We start from the raw sequence: 20261 nt of genomic DNA, 5'->3' as shown, positions 1-20261 counted from the left end.
CCCCCCCCCCCCCCCCCTCACTTCTCCCTGTATTGTATGTTAGTTGCTTGTACTGCTGTAAGCTGTCCATGCACAATCCCTTTTGGAAAGTCATTTGAATTTTTCCTGTCTATTGTTATTCACTGTAGTTTTCAAAATTTATTTTTATTATTATTTGTGTTTATAGCCATCATGAGTTTCTGAAAAAAATCCCTGCATGCTGCTTAGTCAATAAGTGCAGGACAGAGGCACTGGACTCTTGACATTCAATTCAACAGAGAACATCTTATTATGGCACCATCAGAAAGCTATATGAATGCTAAATGTGCCAATTCACGCTGTCAGTGTGAATTGTGTGCACAGGGAGAATAAAGGCCTCTGCCAGCAATGCCACATTGACTCGTGGGTGTATTTCTTTGCAATAACTTTTGAGATCCAATTTGGCTTTGGTAACTAAATTAAGGTTGTGCTTCACTAAATGAAATCATTACGTGAACGTATCTATGGGTCACGCCTTCTGACAGTTGGTTGTCTCTCTAATCATCCCATGTCATTACTGTAATCAGATAAAAGTAAGATAAAGAGCAATGTATTAGCTTAGCTGGAACATTAGGATGTACATCTCCCAGAGTACAAAACTTGAAAGCCTCTTTGTAGACTGTCCAAAACATCAAGGGGCGACAGATGCTTTACCATTGCCAAGTTTATTATTTCTACCCCCATCATACCAATCAAATAAATTATTTAATTGTGCAACTATTATCCTAATTTATTCAAATCAAAAACGTGTTGCTCCGTTTTGTGACATGGTGCCATATGCCAGTATGGTGTCTTCATTGGGGCCACACACTGTGAAATGTATTTATGGGCTTACATGGCGGCAAATGATTTGATCAGTTTTTTCCTTCTTTCTTTTTTTATGTTTTATAACACTTCTTTTAATTAGAGATGAGATGTTAGGAGTAGAATTGCCACCTCATATGACCAGCAACATTCACCACCTCCACACTTTCTGTTGATGTTAATTGAAGAGGCAAAAGCGTGCCTGTGTTTTCAGACAAGTGTTAGTTTCTAATTTTAATTTTGGAAATTTAAACAGGCAAACATGCCACTGCCTGCTTTCCCAGCATAAGTATATATCCTATATCCTGCCCTTTTTTCAGATTTTAGATGTCTCACCACTACAGTATTTAGATGCAATTTCTAAATACTAGGGGGCTCTTGTTCTCTAAAAAAAAAAAACAGCAGCTGGGATTGCCTCCACATGGCTCTCAGAGACCATTCCCCAACACGTGAAATGCCTACAACTGCACTAATATGCATGCACAGCCGGACCGATTATCAAAACAAAGAACAAAGAAGCTGTAAAACACAGAGGGAGTGTGACTTCATTCTCTGCTCAGAATGCCATTATTCCATTATATGTATACATAGTACTTCAAATAGTTGTTTGATGTTATATTAGTGTGCTGAATGTAGTACAGCTCCTTTGAACAATAAAATATGTTCAACAGTGAGATTTTGTAGTGATGGTAGGCAGAGATGGGAAGTAACAAAGTACAAATTCTTTGTTACTGTGTTCAAGTAGATTTTTCTGTTATTTTTAATTTACTTAACTATTTATTTTTTGGCGACTTTTTACTTTTACTCCTTATATTTTAACACGAATATCGGTACTTTCTACTCCTTACATTTTACAAAATTGGCTCGTTACTTTAGTTTTGTACAAAAGGTCGTCTATCAAGAGTGATTGTGAGTGCATGGGGAGAATACGCGCCTCTCACCGCGAGCGGGCGCACCATGTACGCCATACGGAGAAAAAAGTGAGAGAAAAGAAAATTAATTGTCTGTCTTGAGGATAACCAGTTGAGATTGTGTGTGCGTCTTTGAGAACTGTAAGTTGTATAAATTATTGTTGTCCGTTCATTTAAGCCTGTTGTTGTTTTGGTTTGTAGTTCTGGCAAATTTAAAGGTTAGCTTGTTTGTGTTCTTCACCTGTTAGCTAGGTTGCACCTGGCTGTTGTTTCGTTATAATGGCGATTGTTGAACGTCCTTGCTCATTAAGATAATGTACTGTAATTAATAGTGGGTTTGTTGTTATTACTTACAAGCATGTATGATTCCTATGCATTGGTAGCCTTTGCTGTGTTATTTATTTATTTTATTACCATACAAACACACAGCCATGGCAGAGCTATCCCCCCAGGTTTGTACTGATGCTCGATTGTAATAAAGCATCAACAGACTATACACAGACTTCTCACAAAATCCCACTTGAATTCATATCTTGCTACTTGGTCAGAATTTTATTAACCTGGAGTCCCAGTCTCTGTCCCAATAAATAGGCTATATGTTTTAGGCATATTGGCAGACAGCCATTTATAATGTAGACAATGGCACATGAAGAATAAAGAATAAAGAGCCTTTTTCCATTTCCACTGTAGTTTCTCAGCGAGCTCTCTAGTAACATCAGTATGGTCCAGGGAGCTTTGTCATTCTCACGGCTACTTTAACTTTTATACTTAAAGTAAATTTCCAAGCTTCGACTTTGTTACTTTTACTTGAGTAAAGAAGTTAAATCGGTACTTCTACTTTTACCAGTGTACTTTTTGACACAATTATCTGTACTTCTACTTGAGTACGGGAAGTGAGTACCTTTGCCATCTCTGATGGTAGGTGGATATGGTTAGCTTTGACTTGGGCTTTATGCTAAGCTAAGTGGCTGCTGGCAGTAGATTCACGTTTATTGTACAGACATGAGGCTGGTGGGAATCCTCTTATCAAACACAGCAAAAAATTTCTTCAAATGTTGAACAACGCTTAAGGAGCAATCTTATAGTCCAAATTGTAAAAGTGTATTTTACTTTTTACCTACTTAACCTTTGACTATTTGACTGAATAAACTAAGTGAGAATATATTTCGAAGCAAAATATAGCTCATTGAGGCTAAGAGTTTCTGCATGTCAACAATAAAGTGATGGCTGTAGTCACCAAAACTGACAATTATTATATATGATTAACAGAACAACAACTATAAAGATTCCATCCTGCTGCCAAACAGTGCTTTTCAAATCATGTACCACAGCAGCATATTATGGATGTGTGTGTAGTTTCTGTGTGTTCATATACTTATTTATTTATTTATCACATTTTTATCCCACTGAATATGAATTGTGTTTTGTTTTTAGGTTGGAATGTATCACTAGGGTGTCAAAACTGATTTAGTTATATTCCTATGCAATGACAATAAAGGATTTCTGATTCTGATTACGGTGACCAATCATTGTTGCAGAGACGTGTGCATGGTGGAAGAGAATGTCTATTTAAAATAGTCAGATCATGTAACACCACCCATCATCACCACCATCCAACTCACACACGCACGCAAGCACGCACACTCACACACACACACACACACACACACACACACACACACACACACACACACACACACAATCCTGCAAACATGTTTCCACATCAAGGTGTTGACAGCTTATGGAAACAGGCATGCTCGTTTTATGTAGAATTTGAGGCCGTGCTGAAGTTGATAAGAGAACATCTCAGGTGTCAGTGGAAAAAAAAGAAGAGGAAGAAAAAACAACAACACATGCACTGGCTGAGAAGAGGTACACCTGCTAAAGTAATTGGTGAATAGGTGATGAAACACTCATCGAGAGTCTGGAGATATCAGCAACACATGCGAACTGTGAAAGCCATCAGCTTTTACAGTGTTTTAATGTGCGGCACATTGCATGCTAAGGATTGTGGGGTAAGATGAATGATGGCTGTGGCAGATTTCTGTGGGGGGTGCAGCCAGTGTAGGATGCATAGCATTCCAGCTGGCATTTTGAAAAGGTTCATTAAAACTGTGATTTCTTTGTTCACGCTTTGTTTCATGCATGCTTTACGACACATCTCAGTTGAAGTTGACCCCATAAACACCGGATCATCCGATCATGTACAAATATCATAAACATATTCTGGTGAGTCTGAACAATGTTGTTGAGTGGTAATCAGTGGATGACAGAAGAGTCCCTGGACCAAAATTATACCTCAGTGAACAACTTTGCACCCAAATGACACAAAAACAGCAAAGGCTTTCTTTTTGTGTGTAAAGGTCATTCTCTGTGTTTTGTAATTTGCTGACACTACTCTGGGGACTGAAGATGGAGATTTTTGTTTTGCCACCCCGAGAGTAATAATATTCCTATCTCAACTTGGGAAATCTACTGCGCCCCAATGTCCCGTCACCCGTATGAACCCATTATGGGCTGTGTAGAAATCTGCAGGTCTCATTTCATATATGACCCTCAACCCCCTCCTCCCTTAAACATAAAGAAATCCCTGTGTCTCCTGAATAGCTTATAAAAACAAGCTTTAAGAAGCCTACCCTTATTGCCCCCATAGGATACAGCCTCTACAATATCATGCTTTCTTTTCTAATTAAAGGTCAGTTTGGTCCACTGTCATTGTTGCCTTGGCTGACAAATCTCCAGAAACATGATAGCGTTGCCAAATGTGATTTAATTTTCCATTTATGCCATCTGTTTTCTTGGCTAAAGCACAGGATTGCACAAGTTGAAAATGTAGAAACTGTCAGATTCAGTTTTTAATTCTTGTCATGTGTACTAAAGAATAGATGTGTTAAAACCTTATAGATAACGTATATTACCTTCCAGGATCAAACTTTATCTTCATTTGACATAAGTGGCGCATTTTTGAGAGAGTCAGTCTAACTTAAGTCACGTCTTTGGTAGTATTTTACATACTTTTATCTAACCAGCTTACACTTTATTGCTCAACTCATCATCAAACACACACCCATACACTCACATGCATCTGTGGATGCACGACACACACATACGCATGCATACACACATATACTTTCCTCCGTCTGGTGGGGAGTCTGGACTGCTCCGACTGACTGCGCCTCACTGCCCTTGTGCAGTGGTGTGCCAGTTGTGCCTTCCCCCATCGCTGTGAATGCCACCATCTGGTGTGCCACGTGGACATCATAATCTCCCCTTAATTACATTAGCAGTGCAATCAGTTACTGCATTACAAGGCCGGGCGAAGAGCTTTTAAATCTTGGAGGAAATCATAAATAATTGCACTAAGTACCCAGCGCCAGATGTGCGTGCCAACTTGGCCGGCATGAGATAAATAGTAACCTCAACAACGGTGTTCAAAATCGACTCTGCAAACATTTTTTGGGCAGTATGATCCCCTTGTCTTTTGCTCTCATCCCCGTTCTCGTCCTTTCCTTCCCTTTGGATTGTCTCACTGTGTGTGTCAAAGCACACAGAGAGGATGGAGTCCTTTGACTGTACAGTCAGCTACCTGTTGCTGCAGCATTTCCCTGCTGCCCTGTGACTGATAGCATACAGTAAACAGTTTGTAACAAGGTGTATCACAGCGTCGACGTTCAGTCCATTACTACACCCTTCAATCATCCCTTAGTTGTGTAATTAGATCACAAGTATCCTGGTCTGGAAATTGAAATGTTTTTATGGATTCTGAAAAGTTGGGTTAGTGCAGGGTAAAAATGCATGACACATGATGAGCCTCCATCATGTCTTTCTCCTTGGATGAGATGTTGCGTTGTGATGCATGGTACTTTTCACTCATCTTCTTGTCATGTTCTCAGGTTCCCAGGGCGACTGGCTCACACTGACACACATCTCACTCAGTTTATTGCCAGCTCAAAGCACTTCCTCTTGCCCTCTGGCTACACGGGGCCACTATTCAGTGCCAGTACACCAAGGGTCACCATAAATTTCAGCAGGGATTCCAATTAAAATATCTTGACTTGTTAAAGCAGCAGAAGCACAGGTGTTCAGCTTAAGTTTTGTATGTATCTTGAACATTCAACATACTATAAAAGAGATAAAGAAAAGAAAATCAAACACCAACATAAAACGCAATCATATAGATATCAATCCGATTCCATCAAAGAACAAAAACAGGATGAATTTGAGAGGGAGCAGGTTGAAGCATAATGCTTATGAAGTCTTGCCCCAACTGTACAATATCACATTGTTTCAGGAAAAAAATAGCTATACATATACATCATACAGAAATTTTAAGTCATGCAATAGCTTACATTAATACAATGACATACACTCTTTACTTTGTGTATAAATTACCCTTGATATATTCTGATCACCTTTCTGTAGTATAGAAAAGTATTGTCTTCTTGAATCTGTTTTTGAACTGCATATAAGTATGGCTCTGTTTGATTTCATTGCTTAGATGTGTAACTAATGACACTAATGAGTCAGCTTGCATGCACAATACCTCATCCCTGGAACTTGCATCACTAATGCTCTGACTTAAATTGGACACTTCTGTACTTACACTTGCTATTTTGAGCACATAGTGTGTTCACACTGGCAAAGCGTGGCAATCTGCCAACTGTGGATGCTGCAATCAAAGTGGTCTAAAATGTTGAATGTGGAACACTGGACACTACTCACTACTCACACTACACTTTGCAAGATGAATAAGAAGAAGAAGATTCATTTCCAATATACACAGTGCATCACATGTAAGTGTACTCACCAAAGTATCCAAATTAAGACACCCTACATATTGAATGCAGCCATCCTTAATGCTATTAATTACACCTGTGCTATTCCTGCTATAAACTGTCAAAGTATCTGCAGTGAAAAAATCTGTTTCAGGTTATACTGCAGAATTATATAAAATCACAAAGCTAATTGCAATTCAATTGTTTTAGAAAGTTTTTTATATTCAGAACAGAGCTGCTAGATCCTCCTGAGAGTGTGGAAACATTGCCTTATTACCCCCATCCTTAACAAACGTCACTGTCTACAGCTTCCCTTAAAATTCTTCCTGTTGATAGATCTGTGAACCAGTGCCAGGATTAGTCTTTTGCCTCAAACACACCTCTGCAAGATAGTGTTTATGTATTTGTTGTTAAGGTGTTCATAAAAAACACATTGGCCTACAATGTTAAAATTAATTGATTTAAATTGATTGAATTAACAAGATTGTGCAACGCATAATCTCTATCTTCTATCTGTCATTAGTGGAGTATTTTAGCCTTTGTAATTGGATTTTTCTCACTGCAATGATCCCTGGGAGATGTCACGGAGATGTAGTCAATTTTTTTCCTTTTTTCAAAGAACGTAATTCATTAGATTCACATGTAATTTCTGATCATTTGTGTGGATGTTTTAACTCAGAAAGTATTGTGCCCATCTAAGTCTTGGAAGTGCTTCTGTACAAACATGCATACATTTTCTTCTTGAACCAGATGCCTGAAAAAACACCAAACTCCCCAAAAAATCAGACTCAGTTGTGAAAATGCAGGTAAAACTATTAATTTCTTTGTCATTCTTAAAAAAATGTTTTTAACATCATGTGTTACCGTGCATGTCACAGATGGACAGAGAAATGCAGACATAATCCGATGCATGACCCCGTTCTCATGTGGCCGGACTCCACCGTCCTACATACCTCCGCTCAATTTTAATTTTTCTTCAGCACACCGTCTGGGTTTGCGGTATATGTATTAAAATATTTGGCTGTCCAGTCAGTGACTAGTGGGGATTGGCTGAGAACAATGACGCTGCCAACGGTAACCTTCAGTGAGTTTGGTACTAAAGGTAGTGGAGAAAGATGCGATTCGGTCCATTTTAGCAGTGCTGCCAAATGCCCAAGAGACTCGCCCATGAGCAAAAACAGCACCTCTGATTCATAGTTTAATCATTCAATACCCATAAAAGATGGAAACTTACAAATTTTTGCGGCTAAAAGCTAACAAGATAGCGGCTACGGAGGTCTCTTCCAGGTCTTTCTAGCCTCTACAGGTGATTTTCTATCCAGCGTGGAACTTGTGCCTTTTTGGGGTTGTTGAGCATCCACTATCCACTTGATGTCCATAATTCATTGCGTTTTTGCTCATTTCTGCCGCTAGCTCCGTGCTCCGTGTTTGTCCTCTGTGTTTACGGAAGTGAAGGCATCAGCATGCCCATATATGGGAGACAACGTAACCCAAAGAGTATGGAGTATGGACAACGTCACCCACATTGTATGGAGGGTGAAAAGTGCCTAATCCTCCCAGTCAAACTAATCTAGTATGCAATCAAAGAGGCTACAGTGGACAAGATAGATATCTACCATTTTACAGAAGAAGATAGAGTCACTGGTTTGAGATTTGGCACATATTTGGGCCTTTTTTGAAGAAATGCAAATATTATGTGCTTTATATGATTTATAATGTTTATTATGTTTATTTTTGCATATAGGAGAACTGTTTTAGATGCACAAATACTAGTGTAGCATTGCTGTGGGTGTAATATCAATAAATATTACATTATCATGTTGATTATTGGCATTAGTAAATGTCATGAGGGCAAAAGTGTCTGAACTTGCTTTGAAAAAAAATTATATATTTTTGTCAACTGCATAAGTTATAATGATTATTTCTTCAAAGTGTGACTCCCAAGACATATGAGAAGTGTTTTAGAGAGGGAAATGGCTTATGTTTTACTGCTCAGTGTTTGAAATCAACACATTTAGGTGAGATTTATGTTCCGTTTATTTATTTGTCTTTTAGGTCCCACAATCATTTTTAACATTCAAGTGACCTCACTGCAACCCAAATATTCTAACAACCCAGTTAGTCCTGAAAAAAATGAGGTTCATATCTTGACTGTAGACAACAGGGTTAATATTTTACAAGCTTTTTTATAAAATAAATCCAAACGGACAATGAACTGTAAAAATGGCCTTAGGATTCAGAGGGACATTAGTGATCGGTTAGGGCAGATCCAGAGTCCAATAGTTTTAAACTTCAACAGAGGAACCTTTTAGGAAGTTAACACTTGTCAATGGAGAGTGGCCATGCTCTCTTTACAAATAAAATGTACGAGAGTCTGGTAGGACCAGGCTAGTTCTTGCGATCCGTTAGAAAATTATATAACGACATTAACCCAAAGTCAGGACTGAACCCATGATCCTGTAGTATGCAGACTATTTTTCTCTGTGTTGAATTGGCTAATGTGTGTGCAATGTGGTTTTCTTTTAATTTAATCTAATTGTTTTTCATTCTAATTCATTCACAATGTGGTCAATTATTTACAAGAATGCCTTATATCTTAAAAAAAAAAAAAGTGTCCTTTTATGCCGCTGTTTCACATTTGCGTTCTCTGGAAAGCAGGGTTAAAAGAAACACCTACAGCGCGTGGGATTCCAATATTCTCTCACTGTGTAAATAAGATATAAATTCACAAAGAGGCGCCTTGACAATCTATCTCCTGCGTGGATATATTGATATTAACATGTACAATGCCCATTTCAATTTGATCACAATCTGGCCTTCAAAGTGCTATTTAAATGAACGGGTGTCTTTTCAACTGAACAATGTGAGAGGGGTGAGAAAAAAAAACACGACAGAGTGAAGAAAGAGAATTACAGATATTGACTAAATACGTCTTATCATTTATCATAATTTCTCCATCCACTTTGTCACGGCTTCAGCATATAAGGAAGATGGATGATACAAGATGTTGTCCTCTCTTTCATACTTTCCGTGCTCTGGGAAGTGTGTCCAATATGGACTTACTTTACCTCTCTGCAATTCACTTGGCATGCGTTTGTCACTATCTCAACATACCGAGTATTTCTTGCATGCTTTTCTACTCACTGTGCTGCGGGACATCTGGCATTTGGACCTTTAACCTATATGATAAAGGATGCGTTTCACGAGCAGCAATACATCTTACTAATAACAAATTTTTAGAGGGCAGCGTGTCAAATTATTACATGGCTGTTTTAGTTGACTAAGCGCTTGATATATGTTTTTCAGGGAGTTGTTGAAGAAGCCACAATGTCAGTGTAGTGTCATTAGGAAGCAATGCATTGAAAGGTGTGGCATTTGCGTTTCCGCGTCCCGTTGGCCTTTGTGCTGAGGTGGTCGGCTTGGCAAGGGCGACCATTAATATCTTCCAGAGAAAATTCCCATGGTGCTGTGACTGGTCGGAGAAGGTCCTGCTCCATAGCAGACACGAACAACGTGAAAGTTAAAAAAAAAAAAAAAAAAAAAAGAAGTGGCTGAGCGTCTCAACTATAGTCGCAGCCAGCCATCTGCTGCCCTGCTAACTAATGCAAAATATCCACCTTGGAAAAATCTCCAGGAGGGATGTGATCTACTATTCAATTTTTCTTCCAAAGAAGGATCTTCCTCTGTATTAAAATTAATCATATCACACTTACAGTATCAGATGTCAGAAAAAACAAACAGGGAACACAAAGAGTTATTAGTTTAATAAGACATAGTGATAGGCTGTAGCTATCATAACAGTTTATTTCTTGTTCTTGATACAGTGATTTTCACATCTATTATACACTCAGGACTTTGTCACTTAACTCTCTTATGCATTTGAATGTGTGTTATTTGCCCCGTGTTTGGTGATTTAGAGGGAACATTTTATCAGAGCTAGCCAAGCACATACTGGTCCACCAGGGAGCCAGGCATTTTATAAGGGTATAAATAATCAATGACACTGCATCTGTAATGGCCTGTAATGCAGTTTGTTAACTCCCACCCCCACACCCAGAGTGGCACGTTTGTTGCTCAAACAATAAGAACGGATGACCACGGTTAATTGACAAGGCAAGGGGATCTCTCTTTAGCTGTCTGTCTGTCTCTCTGTGTTACTCTTACTGCCCATGACTCCTCTTATATCCCTCAGCAAGAAGCCTTTTTTGTTTTGCTTAACATCTTACGATTCGAGCCAAGCCGTAAATGCTTGCTACATGTGCCATATACATATGTGTACATGCTGTGGACACATGGAAAATAATGGTAGGCTAATTAAGCCCGTATTAAGTAATGACTGATGCATGCACTATACACTCAGATAGAGTTCATTTGATTTCCTTTGTGATATGTCAGCTGTTTTGTATTATGAGAATCAATGTTATATTCAATTTTACTCACAGTCATATTGGGCAAACCCACCAGTGCCTTAAAATATCTGCCAAAAAGTTCAATTTTGGGACCTGAAACACTATAAAACTACAACACATGTAAACCTGCTTCAGTGGTCGTGGTTAGTGAATGTTTCTAATGAGTTAAAAAGGAACACTGTAATATTTACCAATGCTGACAGTCAAATACATTAATACTTAGCCCTCACTATTGCATAAATGTCTCAAATTTCACATATTTTTCTAGAGAAGAAAACAAAAAAAACAAATACCAAGAACACACCCCTTCCTCCCCCTTCATGCACACATACACCCACAGCCAAACATGATACAGTTTTTTTACCCTTCCCCCGATCTGAGCCTCTGATTTCCATTATTATTAATATCTGCCTGTTTAATTTTCAGCTCTGTCATAATGTGTCGGCCTAAACTACAAGAGACAATCCCTTATTGATTACTTTCCCAGCAGCCCCGGCGCATGCCCCAGCTGATCACGCCTCTCATGCGCAGACATCTCATGCATTTCAGATAATAAGCTGCTGCTCTGGAGTTGAAACAAATTGGATGTGCAGTCAGTCACTGTCCAAGTGAATCATGTTGCAGCCTGTCAGTGGACTAGGCCTGGATTATCATCTTACCCAAGCGAGGCAACAAAAAAGGGAGAAAAAATGCCATGAGCACCTGCCACGATGGCAGGGTGGTGTATGTGAGCATGAATTCCACATTGTAGCAGAGCTGTATTTGGACCATTGATCACCCTGCATGTTGTTATAACTCATGGACATTCATATTCACAAAGTTTTGCACATGCATGAAGACACGAAGACTTTCTCTTGAAATGTTAACCAAACTATGATGAAGGAAGACAAAATATGATTTAAATCAAAGAAATGTCCGGCATATTTAACATCTATATGTGTTTAAAAAAATCTCCCTCATCAAACGTCAAAGAGACAGACCGTCTTATAAAAATCAATATTTGAGTAATTCAATTCAAATAGAATTGCTCTTTTCCTATTTATGAACAAGCTTGACACTTACATAATTCCATTCAGCTTTCATGGTAGATACGCTTCAGGCTATTGTGCAAGCTAAGTACTGGCTTTCAACATCATATGGCTGATGGCATTTAGAAAAGTTCCCATGAGTAAAATGTGACAAGATATGAATGAAACAAGTTTATTAGTCCTCTGAATCAATGAGGGGTAAAGGCCTTAATAGAAGCAAACTTTTGTTTACATGACAATTTAATACAAAACCAGAATATCTTGACACAAACAGAAGGATCAACTATGAAAATCTCTATAGCACCGTATTTTCAGACCTATCAACTGCTGTGTCTATAGCTTGACAGTGCTTGTGAACCTACAACAGTGGATGCTACAACACCATGCTCCATGCACGTGTTACACTGTACACGGACAAGGCATACACTGTGCCAGAAACTCTTTCCAACAGTAAACAATGCCGCCATTGTGTTTACTTTGTATTTGGATTCTGTAACAGGGAGGGAAATAAAGCATCCTGTCACCCAGGACCTGGCTTCGTTTCAAATTCCCTGCACTTTCACGTTAAAAAATCAAAAAAGGGAAGTTTTTTTTGGAGTTGCACGGTAAGACATGATTAATAATACATCAGGATTATAGAGCACAGACTGTGCTGCGCTGACTTTAATAAGTCCATGGAGGGAAAACAAACCCAGGCTATGAAAACAACCACACTTGCTGCCTGCAAAACATCTGCATTTAAACACCAATAAATCTGCATTCCTCCCCTCAGCATTAAGTAACAGCTAGTGGCTCATGCTTGAAATACACATATGTAAATGTTAGATAACTTATGTGGTTGCTTGTCTCAGATTTTTTCACAAACTATATGAAATAATGATTTTATTTGGGAAATACACCTGAGCTACAGTGGTTTTCTGCAAAAACCCTGAGAAGTAGAATAATTGGCACCCTAGTGTAAGGCTCCCTCTGTTTGGTGCCAGCTGTTTAAAATATGGATGATATTGTTTTCATTGCTGGGCTTTTATTGAGTTCCACTTGGTCCGTGCAGTCTAATCCTTTGACTCTGACCTTTTCTGGCATGTGGGAAAAGTAAATAAACAAGGCACTGATGTATTTCCTCTGTTACCAGAGGAGCTGAGCACCAGCTTTTCAGTTGATCATATTCAGGTGTCTGGATTCAGAAAGCTGTCCGTGGCTGCCTAAGCGAGAGTGCCGAGATGCCTTTTTCCGTGGAACAGGCAGAGAATAATGGATGATGGGTAGGAAAGAGAAGAATTTATTGACAACTGTGATTGGTGTAGCCTAGAGCATTTGATCTCTATCGGCACAATCCCCCCCCCCCCCCCCCCCCCCCCGCGCAAGCAAAACTAGGAGCTGTTGACCGTGAGATGTTTATGTCTGAGCATTCTTTTAAAATGTTGCTCCTTGTGAAAGTCACAATAAAATACAGAAAACCAGAGATGAAGACAAGTTAAAGTGTAATTTAAAAAAAAGCATATTTGATACACTGATATTATTTACTCAAAAACAATATAGCAAGTCCAATAAATGAACAAAAAAGACGTTCCCGGCTAAAAGCCAAGTTCTAGCACAAGTTTTTCTGAAACAGTACATTTTCCACCCAACTCAGATATGACATGTGCTGCAAAGTGGCTGTACAGTACGTGGATATCACACTAATCTCAGTCTCATTGCATTATTCCACTCGTGACCATCCTTTGTTAACTCTCGCATAAATACATAGATAAGAACATGATTAAATTTAAGTCAAGTCTTTCTCGTTCTACAGTCTCCTTAAATCATGCATAAATGTGATAATTACCCACACTAGGCCAAAAGGGCCCATCACTGCCACTTTAAATCCAATAAACGCCACGACCTGATCACTATAATTGACCATCTATCAGGGTCATTGAGGAGTTCAATGTTGTTAACTGCCGCTTATAATCCCTCTTGATCATCGCTAATTACAGAAAGTGGAAGAAACCAATATTCCAGATACCCAGAGAGCAGCTGCCAACCATGTCTTGGAGGTGGGACGGGAGGTTTTAATATTAGTTATTTTTGAAAAACTATGCATTGGGATTTAAGATAAATGCGTACATAACTTGAAAGGGTCTGAACACCTACTTCCTCGTTGCACTTCTATAATTATTGGGGTCCTGCATGAACTTAAACTTCAAGTAGTTTGAGTTTTTTAACATTTCTGTTTCTGTTTTTGTGATAAACTCTTCTCAGCATTTTAAAGTGGGCGGGGCAAAGTGAGAAAAGGTGATGTCACGCATGTACGTCACTGGCAATCAAATCTGATTCCTCTGCAAGGAGATTAACTTTTATGTGCTATTATAGTCATTTAATATGCCACTTTTGAGGACCCAAGACGTTTGTAAAGTCCTTTTAAGCACCAAAATAATGAGTGTAGCTTTGTTTTCACAAGAGATTTGAGAAATTTCAAAAAGCAAACATCAACTTTTCAGCTTTAGGGCCAAATTGTCTATTGACACATTGCTCTGGAAACAATTTGGGCCTCACTTAGCAGAACGCTGAGTTTGTTATTAACATTTTGACATGAAACACATGAATATGGTTATATTCAACTACCATTGAAAGGTGAATTTAAAAAGGCATGTAAACATGCCCTTAGACCTCAGAGTGTTAACTGTTGATTTTTGCTTTACATCATTTAACCCTTGTGTGATGTTCATTATTTTTTACACAGCCAATGTTCCCAGGTCTCACTACATTATTAAACTTTTAAATCAATACAGCCATAACAATTTATATAAAAAATACTTAACAAATGTTTCCTTTACTCCATTACCAATGTGCCATTTACCCCTGTGAGATCACGTTTATGATCATATGATCATTTTCGTTTTTTGTGAGAAAACAAGAAAATTAATTTATAAAAAAGATTTAAAAAAATAAAACAAGATTTTTTATCAGTGTTTTATCAGAGACCCGAACACCATACAAGGGTTAATATTACACAGAAATGTTTTTATTTGGTGCCAGACTTTAAGAAAATGATTATTATAAGTAACATTATGTTAGGGCTCATCTGTGTCAGCACCAGTCTGCTTGAAATAAATTTAATCAAATTTACTTTAGTTTTCTGTGGTAATTGAAGGAGTTTGAGCTACACGTGTATTATATTGTAACACAGTTATCTTGGTGTTGTACTTAAAGGCGTGTTAAATAAGAAAGGCTTTTGACTCAAGGGAGAATTTTTACACAGATGTCACGCGTGTAGACGACCTCTAATGACAATTTAAATAAGCCTAAATATGCACACACTGTAAAAGCATATTGCTACCTTTATAACAATTCACATTTCAAAATTGGATTGCCTCTGCCAGCGTTTGCACTCCATTTCTTCCAGTCTGGCATTCTCACTGTACTGTTCACCGGGGCAACAAGTCATTGAGAAAATGCACAATTTATTGAAAGTTTATGGAAAGACCCTTACCCCCTTTCACCACGGCACAATTACGTAAAAGCCATCCAGCCCTTGAGTAACCCTTTTTATAGTAATTCATTTATGACTGTGGTTACCGAGGGGATGCCTGTCCTGCCACAAACACCCTAAAACATGTGTGGATGGCATGAGGATGAAATCCACAATGCACTGAAGGGCAGAGCTTTCATCAAGACATTCTTTCTTTTCTTCATAAGCACATAATAAAATATTTCATTCCGCTTTTACAATCGACTTGTGTCATTACAAAGTTGTACATTGTATTCCCGCAAGTAGGACTGACATAAGCAAGGCTCATTTGTGTATTTTCAAAATCCTACCCATTGATAGAAAACATGCCGTTCAGATGTCTTGTTTTCAGGGAAGGAGAGCAGTAGAGACAAAGTCTCCAATGTTGGCTAAAAGAGAGAGAGAGCAGGGACCCCCTACAACAGACATTGTCTAAAATGAAGTTTCATATTAAATTGGGACTACAATAACATATGGGCATCCAAAAGCCTTTGTACATATTATTTTAGTTAATAGAATACTAAGCTAGTTAAACATTAATTGGCGTGGTTTTCCAAATCATGTTTCAATGTTAAACTTAAATGTGGCAGAGTACTTAGGATGAACTTTATCTGTGGATGGCCACCTTAGTGACTACTTTACCCATAGGCCAGTAGTTTCACAAATAAGCTGATTTATACTTTCTAATAATATGTTGGGTTCATGTAAAGACATTTTAGTTTTTGAAAAGACTTCCAAACAATAATATGCCGGCCCCTTTGCAGTAACTCTGAGGACCCCCAAGGGTCCCCGGACCCCCTTTTGAAGATATCTGCATTAGAGGATGGACAAGCTGAGAGAAGAACGATGCGACAGACAAAGAAATGAAAAGGAAAATGAGACAAAAAGATTGAGTGAGTGGTTGCTATAGTCTCTCCTGAGATGAGTATGATGGTTGCACCCACAATCCACTGCAGAGCACAAACCCTTGGAGGCTTTTGGAATGTGAAAACCTACTTCTTCTCTCTTTATAGTACAACACTTAGGCAGCGTGCACCTTTTTTTTTTTCTCTTTCCACGTTGAACATTGCTCACATTGCTGTTCCCTGAAGCTTGAAAGCACAACATTTCTCAGCCAGCAACTCCCACTGGGACTAAAGCCCAGAGATGGAAATTCAAAGGATATGTTTTATTGGACAGTTGCAGACAAATAAATCTAAATATGTATTTTGGTCAGGTTTGTGTGCCGACTGCATCCTGAGGGAGTTAAAATGATTATATGACATAAATAACAGTGCTGTAGCATGATATTAGGTCACATGTTTACATACATGGACCTAAGGTCAGGGAGGAAAATAATTCAAACACTATTTCTTTTGAACATTGTTGTGGGAGCATACATACATGGTGCTAGGAGCCATGCTTTCCAGTGTGCACTGACTATTAATGAGAATTAATGGAACCATACAGTCAGGTAAAATATACATACTTAAGTGGATAAAAGTCATAGCTGTGTTGAAGCCTGCCAGGTATGCACAAATCAACCTGTCCATGCATTGGTGTGTGTGTGTGTGTGTGTGTGTGTGTGTGTTGTAGCACACAAATTCTGGGCCCTGTAGAAAGACCTTCCCTATGCCCCCTTCAACCCCCCAGCTATATCTGTGTGCGTGTGTGTGTGTGTGTATAGCGGTAGTGTTGGTGGTGGGTCTCCCTGAAAGAAATGGTTTAGGCTCACTGATCTGCGTGAAGGAAAGTCAATGGGAGGTTTCAATGAGAGGGCAGGCGGAGACTCGTGCAATCACATGTCCTTTGATTGACAATGCCTAACCTGGGGGGCTGTGTGAGATGTCAGCATGGTGCAGCCCCCTAATATGGTCGTGCCTCACAGCAGCACAGTGAGTTATGGGTGAAGGCTGTGGCTCATGTGACCCAACCTGCTTCTCTTTGACAACTTCGTTTTACAGGGCAGTCATAGGCATTCATTGAAATTGTGTGGGGTTGCTCAATTGTTGTTATAATAATAATTATTATTATTAGGAAATTGTAAAAAATATCTAAAGTTTGGTAAAACAAAATGCCTTTATTGGGAGTTAGAGTGGGGGAATACATGCCAACATTGTTCCGTCAGCAGGCTAGCGCTGATGCTCTTAGTATTGGCATAGCCATTCTGATGATGATAGACTTCCTCCTCCTTTTTTGGTGAAGTTTAATTTCCATTTTAGAGCTTTAAAGAAAGCTTCACTAGGATATTATTTTGTAATAGAAATTGCCATAATTATGGCAAACATGATTGTAATACTTTTAAAGCATGCTAGTGCAGCAATGATTGGTGTTTTTATTGCCATAAAACCATCCTACAGCTACCATAAGGCTCAAGTGTCGGCTATTATTGTACATTCGCAGTACTCCGTACTCTATGTATTGCTATCTGCTAAACAATTTTGCCACAGGTTTGAATTCAACTTCAGTTTTAATTTAATTATCATAATATTTGTATAAATCTTTCCCTTTTTCTGCATCTCGAGATTCCACTACAGTAGCAAAGAATAAAAACCCACATGCTCGAACTTCTCTGTGTCTTTGAAGGTAAAGCAAACTTGTGAAAATAAAAAGTGGCGGCCTATGGCAAACCGCACTTCAGAGAATTCAGCCCCCTTTTTCATTTTGCCACATGTGACAGGTGAGCAATGCAGCTTTTGCAGAATTATATATCTGTGTGTCTAATTATTTCTTTTCAAGTCCATACAATAAAAGGCTGCATGCTTTTCTCTTGCCTGGGCTAGGACAGCAGGAGGAGTGCCCTCCAAAATATTCCCTCTCATGCCTCTGACATGCACATCTGTCTGCACGTCAGCATGGCAACTTTCTGCGACGTCTTTGGTTTTAATGAAAGAGAGATCTGGAAGCTACAAATGCAATCGGTTCTGTGATGACACATTTCAATTCCAGTGTGCAAATAGAATCTCTCAGACTTTCTTTTAATCTTTATTATGCACTGCTTCATAGTTCAAACTACAATGAGGACGTCAGGCAATTGGCCCTCAAAACAAGTCTCTATTGTAACAAAGGTGTGTTACATGCAGATACGTGCAAAATAATGACCATTATTGTAACAGTAGCAAAGTTGAAATTGGTTGTATTATATAAGTCATTTTTTTTCTTACAAGTTCAAATGTTGATTGTTTTTGTGTTCTTTAAGTGGACTATTTCTGCAGTTTATCTTGCAATGAAAGATAGCTGTTAGGAAATGCTTCTGCCGCCGTGCGGTCACAAGGGGGTAGCATTGACACAGTTGTTTAAGCCCTTTAGCAGGCAGCCCAGCAGCAGGACAAACTGCCTTTGATGTAATTGAGGTCTAAGACCTCTTAGAAAAGCAGATATTGGTTTGTATGTGGAAATGTTCAAGGAACAATGGATTTCCATAAGTGGATGTAAAATCGTATTTGGAGCATCCCCGGCATGCTAACCGCTTTCTAAACAATAAGAAAAAAAAGGACTCCTTAGGACGGGATGTGTAATTCCAGAGCACTTACAGGCTGCAAATGTAATGGAATGTAGCGTTAGGATTAAATGTGTGACTAAAAGATACAGACTTGACTAGTTTTGGGGCCTTTCATGGGTGATTCATTCAAATGAATTTGTAGGTATTTTCAGCTCTGTACAGCAGCACTACACAGCCTAATATAAGTCAGCAAGCAGCACAAAGGACATCCTTTTGTCTCTCTTTCAGTGGAATGATTAAAAGTATGTTTTTTGCCATTGTTTAGAATTACAAATATGATCATTTGTTTTTCAGCAATGAAAAAACTAATTCAGAGGAAAGCAGGAGAATAATGACCTCCAGCCTGTATAGATTAAGCTGTTAATTATCAATCATTCGCCCGGCCACACAGGTATTCCCCCATAACTAACCTTTTTGTCAATCCATCTTATTTTCCAAAGTAATACTTAAGAGTACGAGTCTGGCAGGGACTCATAAATAAAGGTTACCTATTTACATATTCAGTTTATCATGAATATTGCATACTCTGTACATAAAAATTCAAATGCAGTGTTTATGAAATATGATCATGCAGCAAATGTGAGAAGACACAGAGCACAGCCCATTCATACACAGAGGGGATTTAGAGCAGCCCTCTGTGATTAATAAAGAATGAAATAGACATTAGGCCTAAAGAAATCAACTACTGCTCTAAGACTTCCCTTTTCCCCCTCAGCTTATTCAGTGTATTAATATCCAATGTATTATTTTTTTTTTAAATTCCAGACCAAATTTGATATTTGGCAGTCTTTATATCAGGTGCATAGGTGGATTGATGTCCTATTAAGTCAGTGGCATTTTTAAACCCTTATCTATATGTAACTCACCCGTGCAATGATTCAGTAGAAAATAATGACAGCTATAAACGCACTGACTTGTCCCGCAGTGGTCATCTTCTTTACTGCAGGTGGTTAAACATGTAATATAAGTAAAACAAATATCAGGTGTCTGAAGTTTCCAGGTAAACACATTTATAGTATCTTGGCATCACAACTTGGCTTTCCATCCCAGGGATGTATGGAAAAGTTAGTGCTCATTTGTACCGACTGACAGAGGCAGAGCCAGACGTTGTAAACATTCAGGGCTGAGCCCAGACATGGGGGGGAGGTCCGTTTACGACAGCTATACACACTGTTTTTCAAGATATTTGATAAAAGAATGCCTAAAAATCTGTACATTATTTGGGAAAAACATGATAGTTGCCCAGGAAAACAATCATCAGGTAGAGCCACCATCCTGACTGATTTCCAATTCTCATAATCATTCTGAAATCTGAATTCTGATGTTACTAATTTTTAAGTTACGC

Source organism: Etheostoma cragini, chromosome 5 (genome assembly GCF_013103735.1).
Source record: "Etheostoma cragini isolate CJK2018 chromosome 5, CSU_Ecrag_1.0, whole genome shotgun sequence".
Taxonomy (NCBI): domain Eukaryota; kingdom Metazoa; phylum Chordata; class Actinopteri; order Perciformes; family Percidae; genus Etheostoma; species Etheostoma cragini.
Note: the sequence above shows the minus strand (reverse complement) of the source record.